The 24,319-nt window shown below is 39.4% G+C and overlaps 1 pseudogene across 1 annotated transcript in view; it reads left to right on the top strand.

Moving 5' to 3' along the window:
- LOC149531679 (lysine--tRNA ligase-like) overlaps positions 1–24,319 on the top strand; it is a 62,811-nt pseudogene that overhangs the window by 36,196 nt on the left and 2,296 nt on the right. Inside the window, exons 11-12 of the transcript XR_016359080.1 lie at positions 1,718–1,861; positions 1,941–1,992. The product of XR_016359080.1 is annotated as a lysine--tRNA ligase-like (transcript). The remainder of the gene's footprint in view (positions 1–1,717; positions 1,862–1,940; positions 1,993–24,319) is intronic.

Raw genomic sequence — 24,319 nt, 5'->3', positions numbered from 1 at the left:
ATCCTCTTCTTGGTGTGGTGTAGACCTCAGTATCCTCTACCTATTATTAGATTGCAGTTTCTCAAACCTTTCGGGGGAAAAAAACCCAATTCTTCTATCCAGCTTGACTACAATTCAGACCTGATTGATTTTCTAATTTGAGTTTTCCTCAACAGTAGCCCGAGCTTGTCTTTGTGCTTTCCTTTCTCTTTCAAGCTTCCTTTCTAGTTCTCTTTGGCGTTCCAACCTTTTTTGAATTCTCCTTTCAATAGCTCGTGCTTTCCTTTCTTCTTGATTCAATACGTCAATAGTGTCTAGATACTCTCTAGTGCTTTCACTTTCCTCCCAAGCAGTTGAGCACAAACTGGCTACAAAATGATCTTGGAGTGTTCCCCAAGTTGCTCTAGGTTGATTCGATCTAGGAAGCACCATTCTTCCTCATAGTTAAATACCGACGAGTCCTTAAACGAAACACTTTCAGGCCCTCCTTCTAGCGCCAGATAATGTTGATGTGGGTTTTGTACCACTACATAACATATAGCAATTGAGTTTTTGATACCCCATATCAAGTATTCAATTGCTATATGTTATGTAGTGGTACAAAACCAACATCAACAAAAACTTGGCAATATAATTACTCTGCCTTTTTTTACAGATATAATGTTTCAGTATCATGACCGTGGTCTGGTATATTACCAAACATTAGAATAAAATGAATTGAATTTCAATTGCTTGGTATAAACGATTCATGGCTGCTTGAATTCTAATTGCTTGCTTTGTGTGAGATCTGGCAATTATTGGGAGAAGAGGCCCAAAATGTAATTTTATATTCAGATATAGTACAAGGAATATTTTTACCTGCTTGCTGTAAAACTGTAAATCTTAAATAACCACTGATTCTTTTGACTGATTGACTCAAGGATCCACTCTTCTTGATAAGACATTTTGCTCCAGGGACCTGCTTACCCTCCAAGGAGTGCAGTGGTTTCCTATCTTGCTTCTATCTTAGCATTCGTTGTAATCCTCACTGGATTCTATATGGAAGTTCGTGGAACAATCTTTGCTTATTTAATTGATTTGAACCAGCAAGTTTTGTTCTTCACTTCAAAAACTTCATTTTGGTAAAACAAAATTAAAATACCAACTGCTTATTGTTAAAGGGATTATATTGACTGTCAGTGTCTGCCTATTAGCTTCTTGTTCAAATATCTATCTTCTGGCATATACCAGCTGTTTTTTCACGTTAGAAAAGCTTATGAACTACTTAGAATTGATCAGAGAAGTTGGCTTCTCAAATGTGATGGATTTCAAGGGAGAACCTTAGAAACATTTATCTCAGATATTAATTTGGGCTTTGGCAGAAGCAACTAATACTTTTGTGACACCTTTCTCCTCAACTAATGCCAATAATTGCATCACATTTAACTTATTGCAGTAATAATATAGTAAATATTCATCTAACAATATTATTACTGCAATTATTAGTCAAAGAATTCCAACTAGTGATTTATAAATGTCAACATTTTAATATTATTATTACAATTTACAACAATTTCAACTTTAAAACAAAGCACTATGGCAGGAACATGATGTAGCTGTATCCTCGTGTTAAAAATTTAAGATGAGGGATTAAACTCTGAGAAACTGTTCCAAAGCCGCATGTTTGGTTGCTGTAGATGAATATTTTATCTAAATGTTTTCTAATACTTTTCATTTTGCACGTTTTTAAATATTTCAGGACAGGCAATCTGGTGATGATGAAGCAATGGCTTTAGATGAAACATTTTGTACTGCATTAGAGTATGGGTTGCCACCAACTGGTGGATGGGGAATGGGAATAGATCGTCTTGCTATGATTTTGACAGACTCCCAGAATATTAAGGTCAGTTCTGTTTGCTTCATTGTTCATTTCTGAAGATGCATAATTGATAGAAGAACTAATAACTGTACACCATTTTCAGGAAGTTCTGCTCTTCCCTGCAATGAAACCTCAAGAATATAATTCCTCCAAAGGTTAGTTTTTGTTTATAAATCGTGGTGAAGCTACTGAGGCTTTACTAATTTTTTCTGAACATGAAAGCGAATTTATTGTTCAGTGTGTTGGATGCCAATTTATTTGTAAACTTACAATTGGAAGAACTTTTGGCTCCAATATAAGTTCTGTAGTGGAAAGTTGGCTTTCTTTTGGTTTGTGGTAATTCTTACTTTCAATTGAATGGCATTCCTGTAGTGCTGCTAAAGTGATGATTGAATGCTATATAGAATTTGTTCCTGTCTTAAGGGTGAAAGCAATTGGAATACAAGGTGAAATATAAAGGAAGCTCTTTAGATTGATGCCATCTAGACAATAGTTCTTTAACTTGGACTTAGCTCAGACTTGGCAAGGCCGACTTGACGTGTGACTCAACCACACAAGCATATCAGAATGTGATAAATGTCATTTTCTTTTTCAATTGAGATTGCAAATACTCATGGAAAGGCCTATGTGAAAGCAAATTTGCTTCTGCAGGTGTAGGACGGCAGCTCCATTGATAGTGACTAGGATGTTTGACCGTCATTCAACTGCTATGCCGAATCAAATGTATCTAGGATTGTGTTGGGTTTAATCCCTTGAAAGTCATGGATTACTTTCCTCATTCTTTCAGGCAGCAAAGGTTTTTGTAAAAGTTTCATTCATATATGTTAATGGCTGCTTTTACCTATCTATAATGTATAGTGAACCCAGGGAAAACTCATATCCAAACTGACAACTTAGGTTTTAGTGTATATATATATATATATATATATATATATATATATATTGGTAGGACCTAACCTATACGCATTTTAATATTCAAAGTGACAGTTAGCAATTCAATAAATAAGAATATAGTCGAATTCTAAGTGATGTGAATTTGAGTAAACTACGGAGAAAACTCCATAGTTAAGTGTGCTCAACTGGAGGTAGTACTGGGGGGGTGACCTCTTGGGAAGTCTCGGTGCTTCACCTTTGTGAGCATCACCTAGATCCAAGGAGTGCTAAGTGTTCCATTTATTCTCATGATAGATGGATTCGTATGAATTACTATTCCTGAAACATGAGTCAGTGAGTTTGACTCAAAAACTACACAGTTAAATCCTGATAGCAATATAACAATGTCAAACCAGTTAGTCTGGTGGAACTTGTGCCCAATGCTCTACCCAAATGTAATATACATGGGAAACAATTGATTTTGATGATACAAGTTCACAGAGTGGCCTTTGAATCTAATCCTGATTTTAATCTAGGTTGTAACACCAACGTGGGGGTATGTCGGACCTTGGGACAACTTTCAGGTGTGGGAAAAAATGGCCTCAATTTTGGGACGGTGGGGGTACGGGGGCATTGCATACTATACATAAATAGTTCTTGAAATGGTAATTATGAAATGACATGTCAACTTTCTGTCATGCCCAAAAATTGGGGCAAAAACACAAACAATTTATTTTATTTTTAACTTAATAAACACATGATTAACACCTACTAAATTGAATATGTTACGGCAAGTTGAAAAAGAGATTGAAGTGAGTTTCGGTTGTATTTTATAATGATGCAGAGTCTACATCTCAACCCTATCACACCATGACGAAACCTTAGGTTTTAGTGACTATAGGAACACTTAGTTCGAGTTACACAATTTGGTTGACTAAACCATGTTTAAGATGTGACATCAAATTCGAGGGGACATTAGGGTTCCATAGTTCTTGGATTAAAGTTGAATCAATATGTTTGACTAATTACCCAAGACACATTAGGTTTGACATGATTCCATAAATTTATTTCATTATGTCGGACAATTACCCTAGGTGAACTAATTCTGCACCTCCTAGGAAGTGATTCGGAATCTTAATACTGGTTCCCAATTAATCATAATTTAATGATAAACTAATTAATACATTTAAATATTCATCATGCAAATACCTACGTTGCACATTTCATCTCTACAACACCTTCCTATTTCACTATCCCGATCTAACTCTAACTTTACACCTAAAGTTTGAAATCCTATAATAATTTTACATCTCATTTAAAAAATAAATTATATTCTAAATATAAATCTGAACTTTCAAATGTCACATAAAAAGAAATATTTAAAAAAAATTAATGAACAAACTATAACATTAATCTCCTAACTATCCAACTAACCTTACTAACTAGAATTACTTTATATCCTAACACTTTCATTTTAATTCAATTTAATATGTAAATAGGAACACAATCATTTTTTATAAAAACCTATTTACTAACACTAAAGATCTTACACACATGGTAGAGGATAATGAGCAAGTGGGTGGAATAAGGATAAAGGAAGGAGTGTAAAACAATTTTTTTTTAAAACCCTTTTCAACTTCTGCCAAGTCAACATACCAGGTACGCATGGCAAGGACGATGTCATCAAATCTTCACCAAGGACAACGAGGATGAGCGGCCCAATGGGAGAGCTGCTCCAAAATGCATTTAATGTGGATTGTGTTGGAAGGTAGAGATATTTGCAAGATGGGGTCTTTGCCTTTTTTGGTAAAGTGAAGGGCATGTCGCCACATGCATATACTTAGGGTATTTTAAGGTTAAAGTGGTGAGGTGGAGGTGGGACCCACCGGGTGTCGCTTTTCCATTCACTTACTTTTTAAGAGTTCAATTCGTTAATTGTTTTAATTAAAATTGGTGTCCACTAATTTATGTCTACCCTTTCTTACTTAGCATTTGGGTTTGCACTAACAATAAAATATGATAGGTGAAATATCCTAATGAGAGGAATATTGAAAGAATATTCTCTGTCACAAAAGAGAATTAAAATCTCCCCCATACATTCTCTAGAGAGCATTTTGGCTCTCCCAAATAGATGGAAATGATAAGTTTTCCTTCTTTAATAGTATTAGATTTCCTCTTAGAAATTTTATAGTGTCATAGGGTATAATGTTTTGTTCATTCTATTGAGTGGATTGTAGGTATAATTTTGATGTTTAATTTTGCATCCAAGTTGGGAGTATTTTTAGGTAGTTTACATATTATGCACCATAAGGTAAAATTCATTGATTTAATAAAACTTATACAAACTGAGGTTTTAATATGCAAGTAAGATGGATGTATCTAAATCAAACATCCACATCATTGATTACTCTCGAGCACAATAAATTAAATCCAAGATTTCGTGGAGAAAGTAGAGAGTTTTCAACTTGAACTTTATGCAAAGCAATATAATTGAAAGTAAGGTATGATTTACAATCTAATAACACTTAGATCACATAACTTGCTTATTTCATACAATATCTGAATTCCTATTTATCAATATTGAAGTTACAACATTTAATCCATTTCTTTCGTAATCATTCTTAACATGGATATACAATACAATAGGTGGTATTACAATGGAGAATCCTCCAATAACATGACATCAAGAACACCAATAGTGCCCCAAGAAAACCAGGATTGTTCCATCATGAGAACCTATCCAGAGAATTTGCAAAATAGAAAGAACAACTATGGAGAGCTTACCTCCCATCCTAGGTCTCGAAAGGCCACCCATCGAGTTAGGAGAACTAGTAATTGACTAGGTGACATTCAAAGACCAATCACAATGACATAACTCATCATATAATTACCATCCAAGGTATGCACAACAGGTTTCATAATGAGCCTATGACCAGGGAGAAGGTGGATTTTTCTAGGTAGGAGATGTCACTCAAGAGCACAAATCATATGCCTTCTTTCAAGGCTACCAAACCACATAAACTTCAATTTCTTTCTCTCCTTATTTCCCAAAAACAAACTCAATTTTGCATTGACAGGCAAGGGCCCATAACACCTTGCTTTCTCCCTTTCCTCAACATGGGAAGAGACTCTGCATTGACTTGAGGTCCAACTAAGCCCTTCCCTCGTACATGACCACTTATGCCCTATCCGAGGGTGAGTAATGCCAACACACCCTTCATAGTTTTCTCAACAAAACAAGAGAATAAACATGAAACAAAGCAAGTAAAATTCCACAATGCCCATTCCTTACATGATACAACACACACATACTATAGTATGCAAGAATTTTATACATACAAGCAATGAACAAAAAGGCATAACCATGGCAATGGAGAACCTACCTTCACAAAGGTTATGTCAATGAATTTTGAGTCTCCTTGCAAATTCCAAACTTGACTTCTCTAATGTAGAGAATGAGTGAACAACCCTCAACTCTTCAAAGGGACTTTAAATAGCCTCTAAACTTATCTACCCAAAATAACAGTAACTCCAAACTTGACTTTAAGCCTCCTATGGTCTTCTCACTTCCCCCTATCATCAAGACAACCTTTTGAAAGAGTGAAAACTTGGCTAACCTTATGAAGATGATCCATTTTTGCAACAAAGAGAAATTGGGATATTTTAGGGGTCATAAATGTTTTTGATCAAGGAAAACAGGTTTTACAAGGACTTGAAACTTGAAAGTTTTATAGCATAAAAGATAAGACAATAAAGTCCAACAAAACACGAAATAGCAACCAACAGCCAAAAAGAAACAAAAGGCCAGAGGCCAGGAGGCAAAAGCCAACCGCTAGACCGACAAGGAAAACCAAACCTAATGGTTCTCCTTATCCAGATTTTGCAGAGTTTCTACAGCTTCATTATCCTTTTGGTTGTCCGCTCCTTCCTGGTTGAAGTTCTGGGCTTCCTCCTGGTCCAAATGATCCACCTGGTCCCTGCCTGCATTCAGATCGGCCTCTTCCTTACCAATGTTCTGGCTAGTCAGCTTCCCCGTGTTCCCCCCCCCCAACGCCAATTCTCATTAGAGTATCCCCCAGGTTGACAATGTTCTCGTTCAAAGTGTGCAGAGTGTCCACAATTTGATTAGTTAGAATCTGGATGATGTTGTCTAACCTCTGGACTTTCTGTTCAACCCGGGAAAATCTATCCTCTTGATCATTTCTGGAGTCCTGGCCGCTGTAGTGCTTCTGGTTGTCATCTTGGTCGTTCATCCTTCCGGTGTTCTCTTGGACTCTGCAGGAGCTCTAGTTGCTATCTTGGATAATCTTTTCCTTTAGAGCCTCGATTTCCTGAAACAACAATTTGATAGATCGAAAGTTATCTATCAAGCCGTTCTTCGCGTTGTTTAGAAGGTCGAAGCCGGATTCTCGCGTGTTATCAGACAAGACCAGAAGAGCGGGGTTGATGAGCTCATCATAATGGGTTGTGCTGTCGAGGTCCTCCATCACCTGGATGTTCATTGGCTCTCTAACAATTCCCAGCCTAACAGTATCCATGTTAAAATTCCTCCAAGCCCTCCTGTCCTTTGTTATCACCTCCCCACTTTTTACCACAGTCTTCGCCTCAGGCAAGGAAGAGGGCGAGACAGGACCAAGGGTCTCGGAGGTCAGGGCGATGGGGTCTTCCTGAAGCAGGGCTTGTTTTGCTTTTCTTTTTCTGGGATTATCCGGGGGAGCAACGAGGGTATCGAGGGTTTCCTCCCTGTCTCTCCTCCACCCCTTTTCCCCATCCTTCACAATGTCCTTCCCCTTCGCCTTTTCCTCATCCTCTGACTCAGTCGCAGTCCCCTCTTCTTCTTCACTGTCATCTTTCACCTCTTGGGGCTCAGGCTTGGGAAGAATGGGGGGGAGACCTCTAGGGCTCTTTCTGCTAGGAAAGCGGGGGTTGAGGGCAACAGAGATGGCTTTGGTGAAAAAATCCTCGTCCTCCGATTTAACAACTTGAACATCCTCAGAGTCCGAACTGGCAGTGTCCTTTGAAGCATTCCCAGGGTCACCAAGGGTTTTTCCCTTGGTTTGAGCTTTCAGAAACTCATAAACCAAGAGGAGACGGCCTTCGTGGAGGGCGGGATTAGTGATGGGTTTTCTCTTGAAACCCTCAATATTCTTAGACATGGAGGTGAAAAGAAAGGAAAATAAATTTTAACAGCATGCTTAAAGTTTTTTAAGCAACACAAAATGGTGCGTTCTTATCCTATCGAACCTGGAGTCAAGAGTAATATACTCAATGAGAATCTTGAGAACATACCTCCATAATTTTTTGATGGATTCCATCTCATAGTAAGTGTCTATCTTGATAAGATTGTTCCTCTCAGCATTATCCTTGACAAATTCACTAATAGCATTGGCCGACATCTTTTTATCCCTGAAGAAGTTTATGCCAACTTGAGGGATTTCCGTCACCTCTGCTATCAATCCCTTAGTGATTTGGTGGGTGACCATCAATTTTAACTTTCCCGTTGTTCCATGTTTCCACCATCCCCTTGGTAACCCCAGCGTCAAAGCCATGAAGGTTCTCCATGAATTTGGTTATACCCCCTTTTTCGAGCTTGTGCCAAACCTTCCCCTTCCCCTTCCACTTCTCCATTTCCCCCCAAGGCTCTCTTCTGATCCTTTCCCCAACCATGGCAGACTTCGGCTCTATAAACCCTATTCCTCTAGCAGAAATGTTGAGCTCGGTTTTCCTTGAGACGCTGAAAAAAAAATCGTAATTACGATTTTTGGTGGTTCTGTTCACACCAGCCCTCAAAGTGTGCCATCCGTACGCGTCATTATCACTTGAAAAGAGCTTTGCATGACTTGTAATTACTCCCCTTTCGACGTGTGATTTGGCGTATCTTTCCATAATTAAAAAGGGGTGATATTAGTACCCTAGCTGGGATTTCGTCTCTGTTCGTCCATGTCATCACCGAGTTTCTGGTAACAACGTCATTGGCGAACCAGTCAGCAACCAAGTTGGCTTCACGGTAAGTGTGGCTAATGAAAGTCCTTTTGAACTTTCCCAAGTCAGATCTAAGGTCCTCAATGATGTTAGCAATCGTTGAAGAGGGCGGGGCATGTCCTTTAATACAATTGATAATGTTTAGGGAGTCGCCCTCAAGCCATAGGTTCTCGATCCCTGACGCTAGGGCGAGCTTAACAATTTGTTTGGCCGCACTGGCTTCAGCAAAGCGATTGGTCTGGTGACCAAGAGGGAAAGAAACAGCCACAATTCCTCCTTCCGAACAATTTCTGATGATGCCACCGCTACTGGTCGGTCCAGGATTCCCCTTAGCCGCCCCATCAAAGTTGGCTTTGTGCCAATCCTCAGGGCGGAAGGACCATCTTGCTTCCTGTCTTCTCTTGTCCTTGTCTTTCTTCCTAGCTTTACTATTCCCTCCTTCCTTGATGTTTCCTCCCTTTGTGATGGCAAAGTTCTCCATAGTTAGACCTTCAATTTTCTCAGCAATTATGAACTTAGGAACCTCTCTGTCTCTGAAGATTCGGTTGTTGCGCTCTTTCCAAGTTCCCCAGCAAAAGTGTGGGAGAATCCAGGAGCTAAAAAGCTGAGTATTCAAAACAGAGTGGTGGCTTCTCCACTGGTAGAAGAAGTCCTGGATGTTGTCAGGGGGACACCAGCTGAAGCCAAGATGCTTGGTCAAAAGATTTCGCACCTTAGAGGAATAGGGGTAGAGGATGAATAGGTGATTTACCGATTCCAGGTTAAACTTGCAAAGGCTGCACCTATTGGGGATGAATTGGCCTTTCTTGGCTAAATTGTCCAGGTAAGAATTTTGTCTTGCAGTAGTAGCCAGAAAAAGATATTAATTTTGGGTGTGAGGCCAGAAATCCAGGCACTGGCCCACAATGGCTTCTCCATTCTGGCCCATAAGGAGAAGTAGCTAGAGGCTACAGAGAAAAGCCCATCCAAGTTATCACCCCAAATGACAGAGTCCCTATTGTTGTTGATGGGGGTGGCATTCAATAAAATCATCAGAGGGATAAGGTCCGGGGATAGCTCAGTGAGGTCCTGCCAACCTTGACTAGTTCTGTAATCACTGACTTGACCATAACTTTCAATGCACTGTTTTGCCCATCTTCCATAAATGGGGTGGTTGATAAGAGGTCCCTCACTAGTCCAGTTGTCCTGCTAGAATAAGATATTATCCCCTTTGCCAACTTTCCATTTGGCCTTTGACTTGGCCAGGGGTCTAGCCTTTGAGATCCCATTCTAGATATAGGACCCCTGGGGAATCTCGGTCTCTTTTATCAGGAAGTTAAAGGGTTGACTTCTCAGATATTTCGGTCAGGATATCCCTCCAAACACCGGTGCTTTGAAAGATATGCCATAGCTATTTGGCCAAAAGGGCGTTGTTGAGGTGTTTAATCTTTTTGATGCCTAGACGTCCATAGCATTTAGGGAGACAGACAAGATCCCAGGCGACAAGGTGATATCTCTTATGGTCATCAACCTTTGACCAAAGGAAGTCCCTCTGAATCTTCTCCATTCTATCCGCATGTTTGGCAGGGATTCCAAAGAGGCTTAAAGCATAAGTGGGGAGGTTCTGGAAAATGGATTTCACTAGGGTACACTTGCCAGCTTGGCTAAGGGTAGCCCCTTTCTATCCAGCAAGTTTCTTATTGAATCTATCAATGATGCTGTTCCAGAAGGAGTTCGGGGATCTGAAGCCCAAGGGCAGGCCAAGATAATTGGCTGGCAGGGATCCAATGCCGCTTCCCAAAATTTGAGCAATTTTCCTCTTTATCTCCAAAGGGGTTTTGATGAAGAAAACTGAGCTCTTCTCCTAGTTAATAGCTTGGCCTGAACCCCTGGTGTAGGTGTTCAGAATGCCCTTGAAAGCTCTGGCTTCACGGATAGTAGCTTCTCCCCCCAAGATGGTGTCATCCACGAATTGCTGGTGAGAGAAGGTAGAGGGGCCCGAAGAGGGCTTGAGACCCTGCAAACTCCTGTCCTGACGTTTCCTCTGGATGAGTCTTCCAGGCATTCAGCCAGAATGATAAAGAGAACAAGGGAGATGGGGTCACCCTGCCTCAGTCCTCTCGAAGGGAAGAAGAAAAGAGAGGGGAAGCCATTAACCAAAACAGATAAAGATGGAGAGGAGACAAGTTGAGAGATAATCTTGCATACCTGAGCATCAAAACCAAATGCCTGAAGGACCGCCAAGAGAAAATTCCAATCCACCCTATCATAGGCTTTAGACATATCCAACTTTAGCAGAAAGCCTTCCTTCTTGCCAGCCTCCAGAGAGTGGATGACCTCGTGAACCGTGACAATAGAGTCAAGAATCTGCCTGCCAAGGACAAAACCAGTCTGCTGGGGGGAGATAAATAGGGGGAGAATGTTGAGGAGTCTGGTGGTAAGAACCTTAGAGATGATTTTGTAAAAGGAATTGCAAAGACTAATAGGCCTGAACTTGTCCAGCGTATCAGCCCCCGGAATCTTAGGAATGAGAACCAGGAAAGTGGCGTTGAGCTCTTTCAAAAGGTTTTTGGCCCCAAAGAATTCTTGGACAGCCTTAGTAACGTCCCTTTTGACCACCTCCCAGTAGGTTTGAAAAAAGAAAGTCGCGAAACCGTCCGGGCTAGGAGCTTTGTCTCCCGGAAGAGAGTTGAGAGCCTGGAGGATTTCCTCCTGGGAGGGGATAGCTTTCAACATAGAATTGTGGTGCAGTTGTAGTAATGAAGGGATTGCCGACAGAATGTCAGCTTGATCAATCGCCGACAGAGAGGGGTCCTTGGAGAGGAGGGATGAGAAGAACTGAACAGCTTCATCCGCAATCTCATCTTCCTTGGAAAGAAGGTCTTGGCCTTTCTTAATGCTTGCGATCCTGTTGTTTGTGTGATGTTTGAGCATGGTCAAATGGAAGAAACAAGAGTTCTGGTCACCTTCTTTCAGCCAACTGACTCTAGATCTTTGTTTCCAATAATGTTCTTCCTTAGATATTATGTTGTGGAGGTCAGAGAGGATGGCTCGTTCTTCCAACCTGTTCTTGTCATTATATCTATTGTGCTGAATTTCTTCCTGAATGATACAGAGCTGGTCTGTCTTTTCGTCTTTATCTTGGAAAATGTGACCAAAGTCGGACTTGTTCCAAACTTTAATGTTTCTTTTCACATTCTTCAATTTTTGGGCAACCCTGAACATTGCGGTGCCTTCAACCTCAATATCCCACGAGGAAGATATCTTAGATTCCAGATCCGGGTGGGAAATCCACATTTTCTCAAAACGGAAGGGGAAAGACCTTTTCACTGCCAGGGGGCTAACAGAGAGAGAAATAGGAGAGTGGTCAGAGCCAACTCTGGGGAGAAGGGAGAGTCTACAAGAGGGAGTCTGTAGCCACCCAGGAGAGATGAGAGCTCTGTCAAGACAGACCTGGATGCATTCCTCACCAACTCTTCTGTTAGACCAAGTGAATCTTACCTCCAAGAGGTCCAGATCCATGAAAGCCAGGTTGAGGATGAAGTTGGAGAGGTCGAGCTTGCTGTTCTGATCCGGGGCAAGACGTTTGCTTTTTTCACCATCTGTGAGGGGAGAGTTAAAATCTCCCATAACTATCCCTTTGTTAATATTGTAGTTGGCAAAGAACACTGAGATCTTGTCCCAGTTAGCTTTCCTTTCCCTTACTGAATTAGGGGCGTACAGGTTTAAAATGAACCAAGAGTCATCAGTATGGATATGGGACACCTTGCAAAGGAGAACATTCTTTGCAACAAAAATGGGGGACAACTTGAACGCCCTACTGTTATAAAGAATCATCACCACTCTCGAGGCTCCTTCTGAATCCGTGGCTTCATTGTTCATGGATTTACTAAAAGAAATCTTATTAACTAGATTCCTTTTCATCTTAGTTTCCTGGATCAGCAAAAAATCGGGTCTTTGATCTCTGATCAAATTTCTGATAAGTTCCTGTTTATGGGCTCCATTAAGGCCCCTAATGTTCCAAGAAATGACCTTCATTTCTTGCTTTCTGAGAATTCCTTGATGGTTCTCTGGCTCCTGTCTGCCAGGTTTCTTTTGGTTTCTTCTTGCAATAGCTGGTTTGATTTCTTCCTATCAGGTTGCTTGGGAGTTATCCCAACATCACCCTTTACCTTGCTCTTGGTTGTCGTTGGGGACAACGAGGGGAGGTCATGAGGTTGGTGCTTCCTATGATACCTGATCAGAACCCGGACCCAGAGGTCGGGTCAGGGGGACCATAGGCCTTGGGGAGATCTTCTGAGGAGAGTCCAGCCTACTATCTGAACAGGGGGGCTCAATCCTCTGACCAATGTTCTCTTTAGAGCAGGGTTTTTCTTGCCTCTAGCCGTTCTGCTCTGACCCTCCCGCCTCAGGACCGTCCTCTGCATCAGGGGATTCCACCACAGGATCAATGTGGGCTTGATCCTCCAAAATGGTGTCAATCTGCCTGGGGGTAATCTGCTTAACTACCTTGCTAATCCACGTCTCTGAAGACCTAGATGGTTTACGCCTCCAGATCAGTTTCTTCTTCCCCTTGGCTGCTGGGCGAGGGGGAGGAGGAAGCTTCTTGGAATTGTCTGAGGTAACAGGGACCATTGTCTTCTGCTTGACCACCGTAGGGCACTGGTTGGCCTTGTGACTTGCCTTCAGGCAGAGAAAGCAGGCGAAAGGAATAGTTTCATAAACCAGTTTTTGAATGTGCACTCCAAGTTTAGAGTGAAAGGCCACAAATGCAGGCATGTCTGTGCCTTCCCTGACTCCAATACAGATGCGAGCATAGTTGAGGTGGCGCTTGGAGGCAATGATCGGATCTGTAGATAGGAGTTCACCAAAAGTCCTTGCAAGCCCCACAAAACATCTTCGTTCCAAAACTCTAAAGGCAACTCAGGTAATCTAACCTATAGACAGGGGCTTGGACAACAAAAGTCGTTCAAGTTCAGATTGGAGGTCCACTTCTGGAGCACCAGGGTGGAGCGACCAATAGCCCACTGTTCCTCACAGAGGATGTTGGACATATCTTCCATGCATGAAAAAGAAAAAGACAAGAAACCCTTCGCCATTGCCGTGACTGAGACATGACCTTTCAGAGCCCAATTCTTCTTGATGAAGGACCTTACATTGTCTATGTTAGGTCTCGGCCCCAGAAATTTGCCAACCAGAGTAGAGGCCATGGATCGAATGCTATGATCCACGATTTCGTCTGGGATGGCAATAGCACAGGTACCTTTCTCAGATTCCGGAATAGTATTAACAGGTAGGAAAGATGACTTACCTAAAGGTTTGACCCTGAATAGAGAAGACCATTTTGTTGGCAGGTCTGCTTTGGGAAGCGGAGGAATCTTGACCACCTCCTTGGGGGGGGATAACTGGGTCCCCATCTAGGATCTCCGACTGGTACCTAGTACCAGAAGATGCTTGTCCATCCCCCGCCTGTGACCCGTGTTCTAGACCAGGGATCTGATCTCGACATTCCTGCAGAGTCCCGCCCTTACCTAAATTCAATTTTTGAAAAACATTGCTTCCTTCGCTCTCGCTCGCCATTTTGCTAGGAAGTTCTAGAAGGCTTGAAAAAGTTCCTAGCCCATACACATACCACTTGGGCACTTGAATTGCATTAATTTTGGCTTTTAGGATCAATTTATGACCTATACGAGTGGCTTGAAATATTTGATCTTCAAAAACCCTAAGGATGTAACCTTTCCACTAAACCCTAATTAAGTGGAACTAATTTAGGTTACTAACTAATCAGTCTTAGATTGATGGGTTACTTTGCTAACCCTAAACTGATATGTTAGTCCACATATGCATATGATGGGTGTCAAGTGACACCATAAGATTTATTTTTACATAACATTTGACATGTCCCAAAATACAGAATGATGCATACATTCCGATTATGATACAAATTAAACACTAGACAACGAGGTTCAAATCACTTTATTGGATTCAACCTTAGTGTTACAGTTTGCACATAGGGTCAATTACCTATACTTCGATTAATTCCATGGTTAATTATCCTGCACACTCAATTCGAATATCAGTAGTTCGATAACATCACATTCATATTTTAAAACCACATTTGCATAATCACATTGGTTAAAACATTAAAATTTTCATTTAAATAACTTTTCTCATTTTTGCACACATATTTAATCATCACTAATTGCATAATTAAGGGATTAACACATTAGTGTCTCAAACACATTGAGTCATAATATGTCAAAAATAAAATGTATCAGATGTGATATGATGGATCAGAGCGAGGCCTCACACTTACAGTATAATAGACCAAATGCTTGAGATGGAAAAATTGCAGCACAAACCAAAACTTTTGAATAACCAAAAGAGTAACAATGTAACATAATGATGAAAGTGTTGGACTAAACACTGACGTTCCCCTTAGGGTTTCATCACATGGCTTAACTGCTTTCTGTTTTCTATAAGTATAGTGGTATCAGGCACTGACAAGGTCTTTTGGTGCAACGACAACTCTAGCTTGTAACAAGAAGTAAGTTAGTTTTGTTGGTTCCCAAAACCATAGATTGGAAATCCAAGAGCTTGCTACTTCTCCAATAGGATTCCACAATTAGTTCAGGCCAACAAACAAGAATCACCTTGATTCCCTTGCACTTCAAGCTCTGCTACACTAGGCAGGTAGATCTTCTCCTCGAACCTGATCACTTGTTTTAGAGCTTTTCTATAGAAAATTTAAGCTTTGGGAGTTCTTCGACTGGCAAGGTCGTTGTACTCGATTAACATGGAGTTACATTATAGTTTTGAAATGAATGTTTTGTATAAGTTTTTTAACAATGGATTTGAGGTGTGTAAGAAGGAAGTTATAGATTTTACGACTTCAAATATAAATCCAATACTTCAATGATAAAAAGACTAGTGCTTTGGCTTATTCGGGCAACAAAGTCAACTACAATGAAGATTATAACGTACAACTTTATGATGTTCTATGCACATAAACTATAAATAGTTTAATAATCAAGAGGTGACAGATCAAATATATATACACAATTCTAAACTAGTCCAGATTGTGCTTTAATTCCTAAGGTCGGGGAGACAGATTGGACACAGATTCAAAAACAATTAAATTTTTCACAATATTTGTGATGATCGAGTTTAAAATGCCATAGATAACCTTGTCCACTTATCTGACCAAAATTGTTTATAGAATTCAAAAATGATTATAAAGGACGAATCAACTGCACTTTAAATCTCCTCGCCTTTTAGAAAATAAATAAATGGCCTTCTATTTTATTACAAATATTTGAATTCATATTACAAAGCCATATTTTTGCTCCTTATTCCTACCTACAAATATTTATAAATGGTTCTTTTTCGAATAACGTGGTTTATAATCTCTGCCCCTATATATATCCTATTTTTCTAAAATTGTGACCTTTCAAAAAGTCATATTACTCTTCTTATTAATTAATCCCACCTCTTCGTAACATAAACTATTATGTCTTTTGCGTTATAATGCATAATCCATATGTTTGGTTGATAATTGGTTATGTTGTTTATAGCAACCACAAAAGACGAACCACACTTCAGCGTTGCTATATTGCCTTCGTTACTTCCTTCCAATCACCTCTGAAGATTTTATACATTCGCAGATGTTTGAGTTGCAATGATCCTGCACTGTATGCACAGCTACATATTTGGACTTGGAGAAGATGCTTTTGATAGCCTTATGATGCCGTAAATATCCAAACCTTTCTGCCACCGGTCATAGTTAATGTGCAGTGTCTTGATAATGATAATACTGGATACGCCAAACCTCTTTATCGCTGATTGGTACTCTTAAATCTGGGTTTTATCGTTACTTTTCTTTCAACCATATTGATGTTGCATACAGGTTTTAAGCATTATTTGGACCCTCATATTCCCTCATCCTGTCTGGACTCGTATTTCCTGCTGATGTCAACGCTTGTATGCTGCTTAATTATATTTTTATTGAATCCTCCAATTAGGTGCGGTTGTCATGTTTGATGTGGATGTTATCTTTTGGTATATACAGTCAAATTATTTATCATTACCTTCTTAGATCAGAATGATGATCGATACCTTGTATGGTTCATATAGACTTCTATCATAACCATTTCATGCTTGTATTCGAAGACCTCATTCCAGTTGTCTCTGTTTATTCTTTAGAACTATATGTTTGACTGTATATTTTGACGTTAATAAATTTCCACCAGTAAGGATGTGTATTTCTGAAGCCTTGAGGGACTGCAGGGGTAGGCTGAGAAAGTGGATCTTGAATTCTATTTCCATACTTTTCAAACCAGCTAGTAATCAGAGTTTAGATACAGTAGTTGGAAGTGACTGAATAATTATTTGCCGGGTTTTCTTGCCTGAAATAATTATTGACTGGATATATATAATCCCCAAACTTTGTTGATAGGATCAGACCTTTTACCCTGCTACTTGCTATGTATGAATGTTTAAAAAGCCTTGTTCTGCTTTCCACACTCATTTTTCCAATTCAACTGACCCGGTCACAATTATGTCACCATTCAGTAATGACACTCTATTAATCTATTTGTTCAAAATTCATTGTTCAAATATGAAATATAGTAATTCATGAAGATGATCATGATAATGAGTAGAGTAGCATGATATGAAATAATGAATCATAATCAATACCAAAATGCTAGGTTGCACGGGTACCTCCCTCCCCCCCTGCTCCGAACCACGATCTGGTTCGAACCGGTTCCAAGTTCGGGTCTGGTTCAAACTTGGTTCGACCAGGGTTCTCTTTTAAGTGTTTTATTTGCAATTTTGTATAATGTTTTGACGTCCATGTAACCTAAAAAGGTGTTATTAATAGATAGATCATTAGATAAATTTTAATGTCCAACAAGAGGCCTAAGGGACTGCCAATGAAAGAGCAGAAATCCAGCAAACAGCGGGAACACATAATATTGTCCGGACAAAGACAGAACAACAAACAAAGCAAAGCATACTATAGATTCTAAAGCATTCACTTCTCAGAAGACTTTCTCAAGGAGAATTTACACCCATCATTTCCCTGACATCTTGCCAATAAATATTAGTACATAACTTACAAGCGAAATAAGGGAACACAGAATCAATTGATTCCCCATTTTGGGTCAACCTTCAACTTAGATTACATGACAAAGGAGTATCTCTTCCATCAAAGTCATCTGTGACTTGCATCTGGCCTTGATGATTGAGACAACTCTACACCTTGTGTGTTTATGTTACTTTATCCAAACTCATCTTTTGGCCTCAGCCTTTGCTTTGAAAGCCCTTTTACAAGTTCAGTGCATCCTGATTGGCATTATTTTCTCAAGAATTGAATGTTTAGTGATTTGTTTCCATCATTAACCACCTGTGAAAATCTAAGAGAAGCTAAAAACTAGGTATAAAATTGCAAAATGGAAAGATTAAACAAGATCTAAAATAAGTTCATTTTCTCAGTTTCAATCATTTAAACCAACCGACCCTTCGACCCCACCTTTTTTGAATGGACAAGGAATCACACTACAATTCTATGGGGGGGCCTACCCCTACTATTTAAGGGTAAGGCAGTGAGTAGGAATCAGAGACGGGTCCAACTGGCTCATTTACGATAATAGGGGAGGGGCGATAAGAAATTAAGTTAGAGCCCTGCGTTGCTTTGACACAATAGATTTTCATTCCATTAGTTAAACCATGAACGTGAAACAATGATTACTTGAACTTGATATTTTAAATGTTTTGAATATTTGATGTTGAAGTTGATTGAACTATGTTACTATATGATGGTATGATCACTATGATATGTTATTGTTTACGGTGTTTTAAAGTTTTTGTTGTTTAAATGTGTTTATGCTTCTATGCTACATTCTAATTTTAACTCATGCTTCATAAAAATGTATATATATATATAAATAATTTTTACATGTTTTTGTACTAACAAACCCAAATGAACCCAAACCCCTTTCCAAAATTTTGTTAAACCAGTGAACTGGTTTTCAAATTTTGAACTTGGAACTGAACCCGAACTGGCAACTTAGCCAAAATGAGTACAAAATCATGTCAAAATGTAAGAAAGGGAGGCCTCTAATCATCACCCCAAGCCAAAGTCCTCTACACTAGAACTATTGGACTCCTCATGGTCAAGTTCTGCTAAAAAAACACTAACTAGCACTACATTGACTTATGCTGCAATCTCATCCTCATCAATTTGAGATAGCAAACCAATGGTTCTTGTGAGAAAAACAGAAAAGTATGATTCTTTAACTTAAAATTAAAAATGATAAAATTTAGAACTTGAATAGGTTCTAAAAATGAGGAACTACAAACCTGAGATAGCAATCGATTGGCTAGATTGGTAATCTTTGCCCTCTGTGGTATATGATATTTCCATCACAAAATTGAGTGCTTGTATGCTATTGTTCTAACGCCCATCTGTGCCAAATCCGAGTAAAACCTAGAATGTAATAAGTTTGAACATAATGCCATAAATACACTTAATAGAAAAACTGAAGTTACTAAACTAGAGATAGTAAATATTAGTAATGAATATTGAGTTAGCAATTACTTGTAAGAGTGTCAAATTCCGTCCAATCTGAACAAATCTCACCAGCAATCTCAACATTAGACGTCTTACAATGCACCTAAAGAACCTGGTCTTCACCTCATCATCCTGCTGTGGTGTATCTCTTCTAGGCCTAGGCATGTACCACTTAGGATTCAATGCATAGGCAACCATGTGCAAAGGATTGTTCAACTTCTTCTATCTGCAGTGAATGATAGGCCGAATGTGCTCATTGTACAATGCTAAATTGGGGTCCCTCTCACGCTCAACCGCCCTTATCTGGCCAAGCATGGAATCAATATGCACTCACAAACCTCCCCAAGGGATTATCATTGGGGTGTTTAACCACCGAACCATGGATCAACCTGAACCTCCTTTGTACGCTTCTAGTTGGACTGTGCCTGGTCCTTTGCAAGGGAAAAGTACGTGGTAAGGGATCGAGTCATTTGGAACTGGTGTTACCCTACAACCTTAGTCGGTTACACCCTAAAGCTTCTGCTAACTTGGCTTAACTCCTGACGAAGTTGTATCTGGGAATTAGAGATTGACAAGCACTGACAAGTTCTGGTGTAACTTGGCCAAAGATTTATACTCATGGCAAGCATGGAATCAGTCCACACATTATCGACTTGCACCATCTAAATTCAATTGTCTAAACTACAATTACTAGGTATCCACTGAGCTTGGATCACTAGCATTACTCTTATTAGGTTAGATTGCAGCTATGAATAATTTGAGACTTTTCTTTTACATCTGACTTGCATAGATCAACTTTTGCAGCTTATGTGAAGTGACTGACTTGTTTATGGTTGGTTTTCCCAGGGTGTCCTAACTTGGGCTTAGTGCTTACATTGTGCATGACCTTTCTAATGTTGTAGGTTTGTAAGGTTGCTCTGCTACAAGTGTTGATAGGTATTCTCTATCCTGGAGTACCGTCCATAAACTGCATGTTCTTAGTACATCATTACTATTGTATCATGCTTTAGATATTGGTCAAATAGAACCTATTGTTACAGTTCCTACTTGTCTGCTGCTATGTTGGACTGCCTATACTGAACCAGTTCACACATGGCACGTGAAGCAGTCTGAGTTATTGTTAAGGCATTAAAGGTTATTGTTTCCATTCTTTCAGGTTGCATCGGTTCTGTCTGAACATTAACAGCTTAGTCACCCTTCATATTACTTTTCTTTTGGCTTAAGTCCTTTCTGTGGAGAGTTGAGACATAAAAACGATCAAGAGAATGCCTTAAATGCATGCAACTTAACTTTGGATGTCTAAAAGTTTATATGCTATTGAAATAGCTGAGCGGCACTTTGGGCATGCCGCCCAGCACCAGATCAAGATTTGGTTCAATTTCTCTCTGCTAATTTCATCTTCAAAGATTCTTTTAATTTGAACTATGCAACACCTAACTGTACTTCTATTTTTCCATTCATGTTTAAGCATAAAACCGGAACTTCAGATATAAACAAGACAAAATAGCAGAAACATTCCATTCTTTTGGGATGTGATTATCAGAACCTTTTTGAACAGGAAACTATGATGGCAACTTGACTTTTCCAGTTCATTCAATTCAAAAGAAAGTAATAAAGCGATTGGAATTTCACGTGCCTGGACATGCTGGCTGAGAGACTGCAAGGTCTGTATTAGCTCTTCCTCATAAAAGGCTCGGCAAGTATCTCATCCCCACCTGAGTCCCAAGCTACCCAAAGTGCAACGTTTATTTTTCCTAGGTTCATGATAGTGTTCAGTTGCAAAGAATGCAAAACTACAAACTTAGAAAGAAGAGTTGCTGCTCAAAGCTGTTTTCTCATCCTCATTATATTGGCAGGAGGTGCATCCCTAACTCACAATGAGTGGGCACACTATTTCCACTACCACCCTTCGTGCTTCAAGAATGTATTTGCATGCTAGGGATCATTTTTGTTTTTGGAAGTTCCAAAATCAGATTCCCTCTCTCCCGATAAAATCCTTTACCTTCATGTTTTCCAAAAATATTTCAATATATGGAGCCAAGCTTTCCTGACAACTCATCCATTAACCAAAGAATTAAATTCAATAGGATTATCGAAAGGTGGCGACTTGGACATGATCAAGTTAGACTTAACTAAGCATTAATAAATTATGGCTGTACAATTTCTCATCAACATTACTTAGTGTGTCGCTATGCATTACACCGGAATGCCTTAGTGCTAGCAAGTGGTAATATAAAACATGTATGTTCATATAGTCAAAACATTCACATGACACATATTTACTTGTGTGGGTAATTCTATTTACTATTTATGTTTGGGTAATTCTATTGTGACATTTACTTGTGTGGGCGATGTAACTTGTGCTCGCAAGCCCACCAAGCAATCTCCTAGTTTTCAAGCCTCAACCACTAGCCCTTCAAAGTTTGCATCCTCTTCTCCAACATGGATCACTTAATCTTCTCTTTCTAAAAGACTCCACAACACCCTTTACTTATATCCAACTAAGCCACAAGTTGGCCCAATTCATTACAAATTAAATTAAATCCCTTACATTAAATATATGTTGAACCACAAATTGGCTACAACACAAATTAAATACCCAAAATTGGCTACAACACGAATTAAATACCAAAAGTCAGCTCACAGACAACTTGGCACCAACAGGGACCAAGACCAAGCCGAGCATCAGTAAATTCCCAAGCACTGCCGAGCTCCCAGTGCATGCCGAGCACACAGAGAAATATAGGTAAATATGTTCATATAGCTGACATATTTACCCAAACATACATATTTTAAATCGGCACATATTAAATTTTGCTTTGGGATAACCCTAATAACGTTTTTAGAACCCCTTACAAGCTATACGTGGTCAACATATCCTATATGGTGCAAGTGGGGGTAACAATTTGACTCAGGAGTCATGCACATTAATCAAAGCTAAAGATGAACATATCCATTTCAATTTCTTACCAGAAATTTGATCTACGAAGGTGACCAAACATCTTTCCCGATGATACCTTTCCCATCCTTTGGAGGCTGCATCGATCCTGCACCCACTTGCAGTACACTGTACAATAGCATTCAGTCTGTTATCATATTATGGTAAATTTAGAGACATACATAATGCAAAATAATAATTAAATGTACTAGACTTGATTAACCATAACATCTTAAAATTAAATTAAATTCATTATACAAATAAGGATAATTCAAAATCATAAATTATTTCATGCAGAACCACCTGTGGCATAATTCACAAAACCATTTAAAATTAAACCAGAAACCACTTCAAGCACAACCTACAAAACCACAGTTCACTCCAAATAAAACCATTTAGGGCACAATTTCCAAAACCATTGTTTAATGTAAAGCCAAAACCATTTAGAGCTCAATTTACAAAACCATTGTTTAATTTAAAGCTAAAGCCATTTAGAGCTCAATTTACAAAACCACTGTTTAATATAAAGTATCTTGGAGGGGTGTGATAGTGGCACAAATGATGGCCCTTTCTCCATTGCCACCGAGGACATCAACTCCTTATAATAAGGAGATCAAGCTGCATGCAAAGGGATGCCATTGGTAAAGAAGAATGTACCAATGGCATTGTCTAACCATCTTGTGGACATTAAACAAATCGGCAATGGGGTTCCTACAACTTCCTACCTTACTTTCCCCTGCCCTACCCTTTCTTGCTAAACTGTGAATGGATGAAGTTCTCGAAGCTGATTCTGACATAGTCCTTACTTTCTAATGCAAGATACACGTAGAAGTAACATGCTACCCCCGTAACTGCTGAATTGTGTGCACCTATTGCATACTAGCCAAAGACTTAGGCATTGGAACTACACTACCATTAGGAATTCCCCACATTTTGTTTATTTCAATTCTAAACTTGCCATTTTCAGCACTTGACAAGATTTTGCATGTACTCACACAATTTCTAGTCCAAAAGAGGTGGTGTGAATTAACTCTAATAATTCTTCAAAACCATTTTGTGCCACAAAAATTACATTTCCATTTTTGCGTGCCACAACTTGTAGGTGTTGATGGTGAAACTCTTATTGGAACTGTTTCATAGGTTTCACAGGAGACTTTGGATCATAAGGACCCCATACAAATGGTGCTAAAATTTGAGAGGGACAATCAACACCCCTTACTTATACCAAATAGTCAACTTGTAGAACTCCTCAGTATAATCTTTCACAGTCATATCCTTTTGTTTCATATTTTGCAACCTCTTAAGCAACTCAAGTTCATAATCATCAAGAATGAACTTAGCCTTTAACTTAGTCACCATCAACCTCCATCTAGTGATCTTCATTTCGCTTTCCTCCTCTCTGTCTCTTTGTAGTTCTTTCCACCAAAGAGCAACATGTCCTTTCAGCTTAGTTTGTGCCAACCTCACTCTAAGTGGATCTTCAATATCCTCAAGTTCAAAGTAGTTTTTCAATTCACCAATCTAATCAATCAGGTCTTCATGAGTCAAAGTACCTGAGAAATTAAAAACCTCCATCTTATGCTTCAGCTTCAATTGAGATCCAGGTCTAGCAAACTGACCAACCCTAGTTCCAGTGGGTCTCTCCACATGATCAGTTCTGTCCTCACCACTAGATCCAGTAACTTCAAAGTCTTCAACAACTTCTTCATAACCATCTTCAGTAACCACATGCCTAGGTACACCACCTAAATCACTCACAATTTCAGCAATCATGTCACTCTTCATCAATGCAATCTCAGATCTGAATTCTGCTCTAATCTTCTCTAAGATCCTTTCCTCCACAACATCACTAAGATGATCAATTGCCCCAGGGTCCAGTCTTCTTAGAGGCATCTTCCAAAATCTTTGCAAACCCTAATCAATAGATACACAATCAAGAAGATCAATCAGCTCCACTAGATCAACCATCTCTCCAGCCTTCACCAATGTCTTGGTGCAAATTGCCTCGACTTTGGCGATTTGTCTACCACTTAGGAAAACTTTGGCTCTGATACCATTTGATGTAGTACAAGGCAGGAGAATCCCTAAAGGAGATGTCCAAGTGCCTAACAAATAACCACACAGCGGAAACACCAAA

The sequence above is a fragment of the Cupressus sempervirens genome, chromosome 11 (assembly GCF_028749045.1).
Source record: "Cupressus sempervirens isolate cs-2001-9-10 chromosome 11, ASM2874904v1, whole genome shotgun sequence".
In the NCBI taxonomy this organism is placed as follows: domain Eukaryota; kingdom Viridiplantae; phylum Streptophyta; class Pinopsida; order Cupressales; family Cupressaceae; genus Cupressus; species Cupressus sempervirens.
This window is presented reverse-complemented; position numbering and strand designations above follow the sequence as displayed.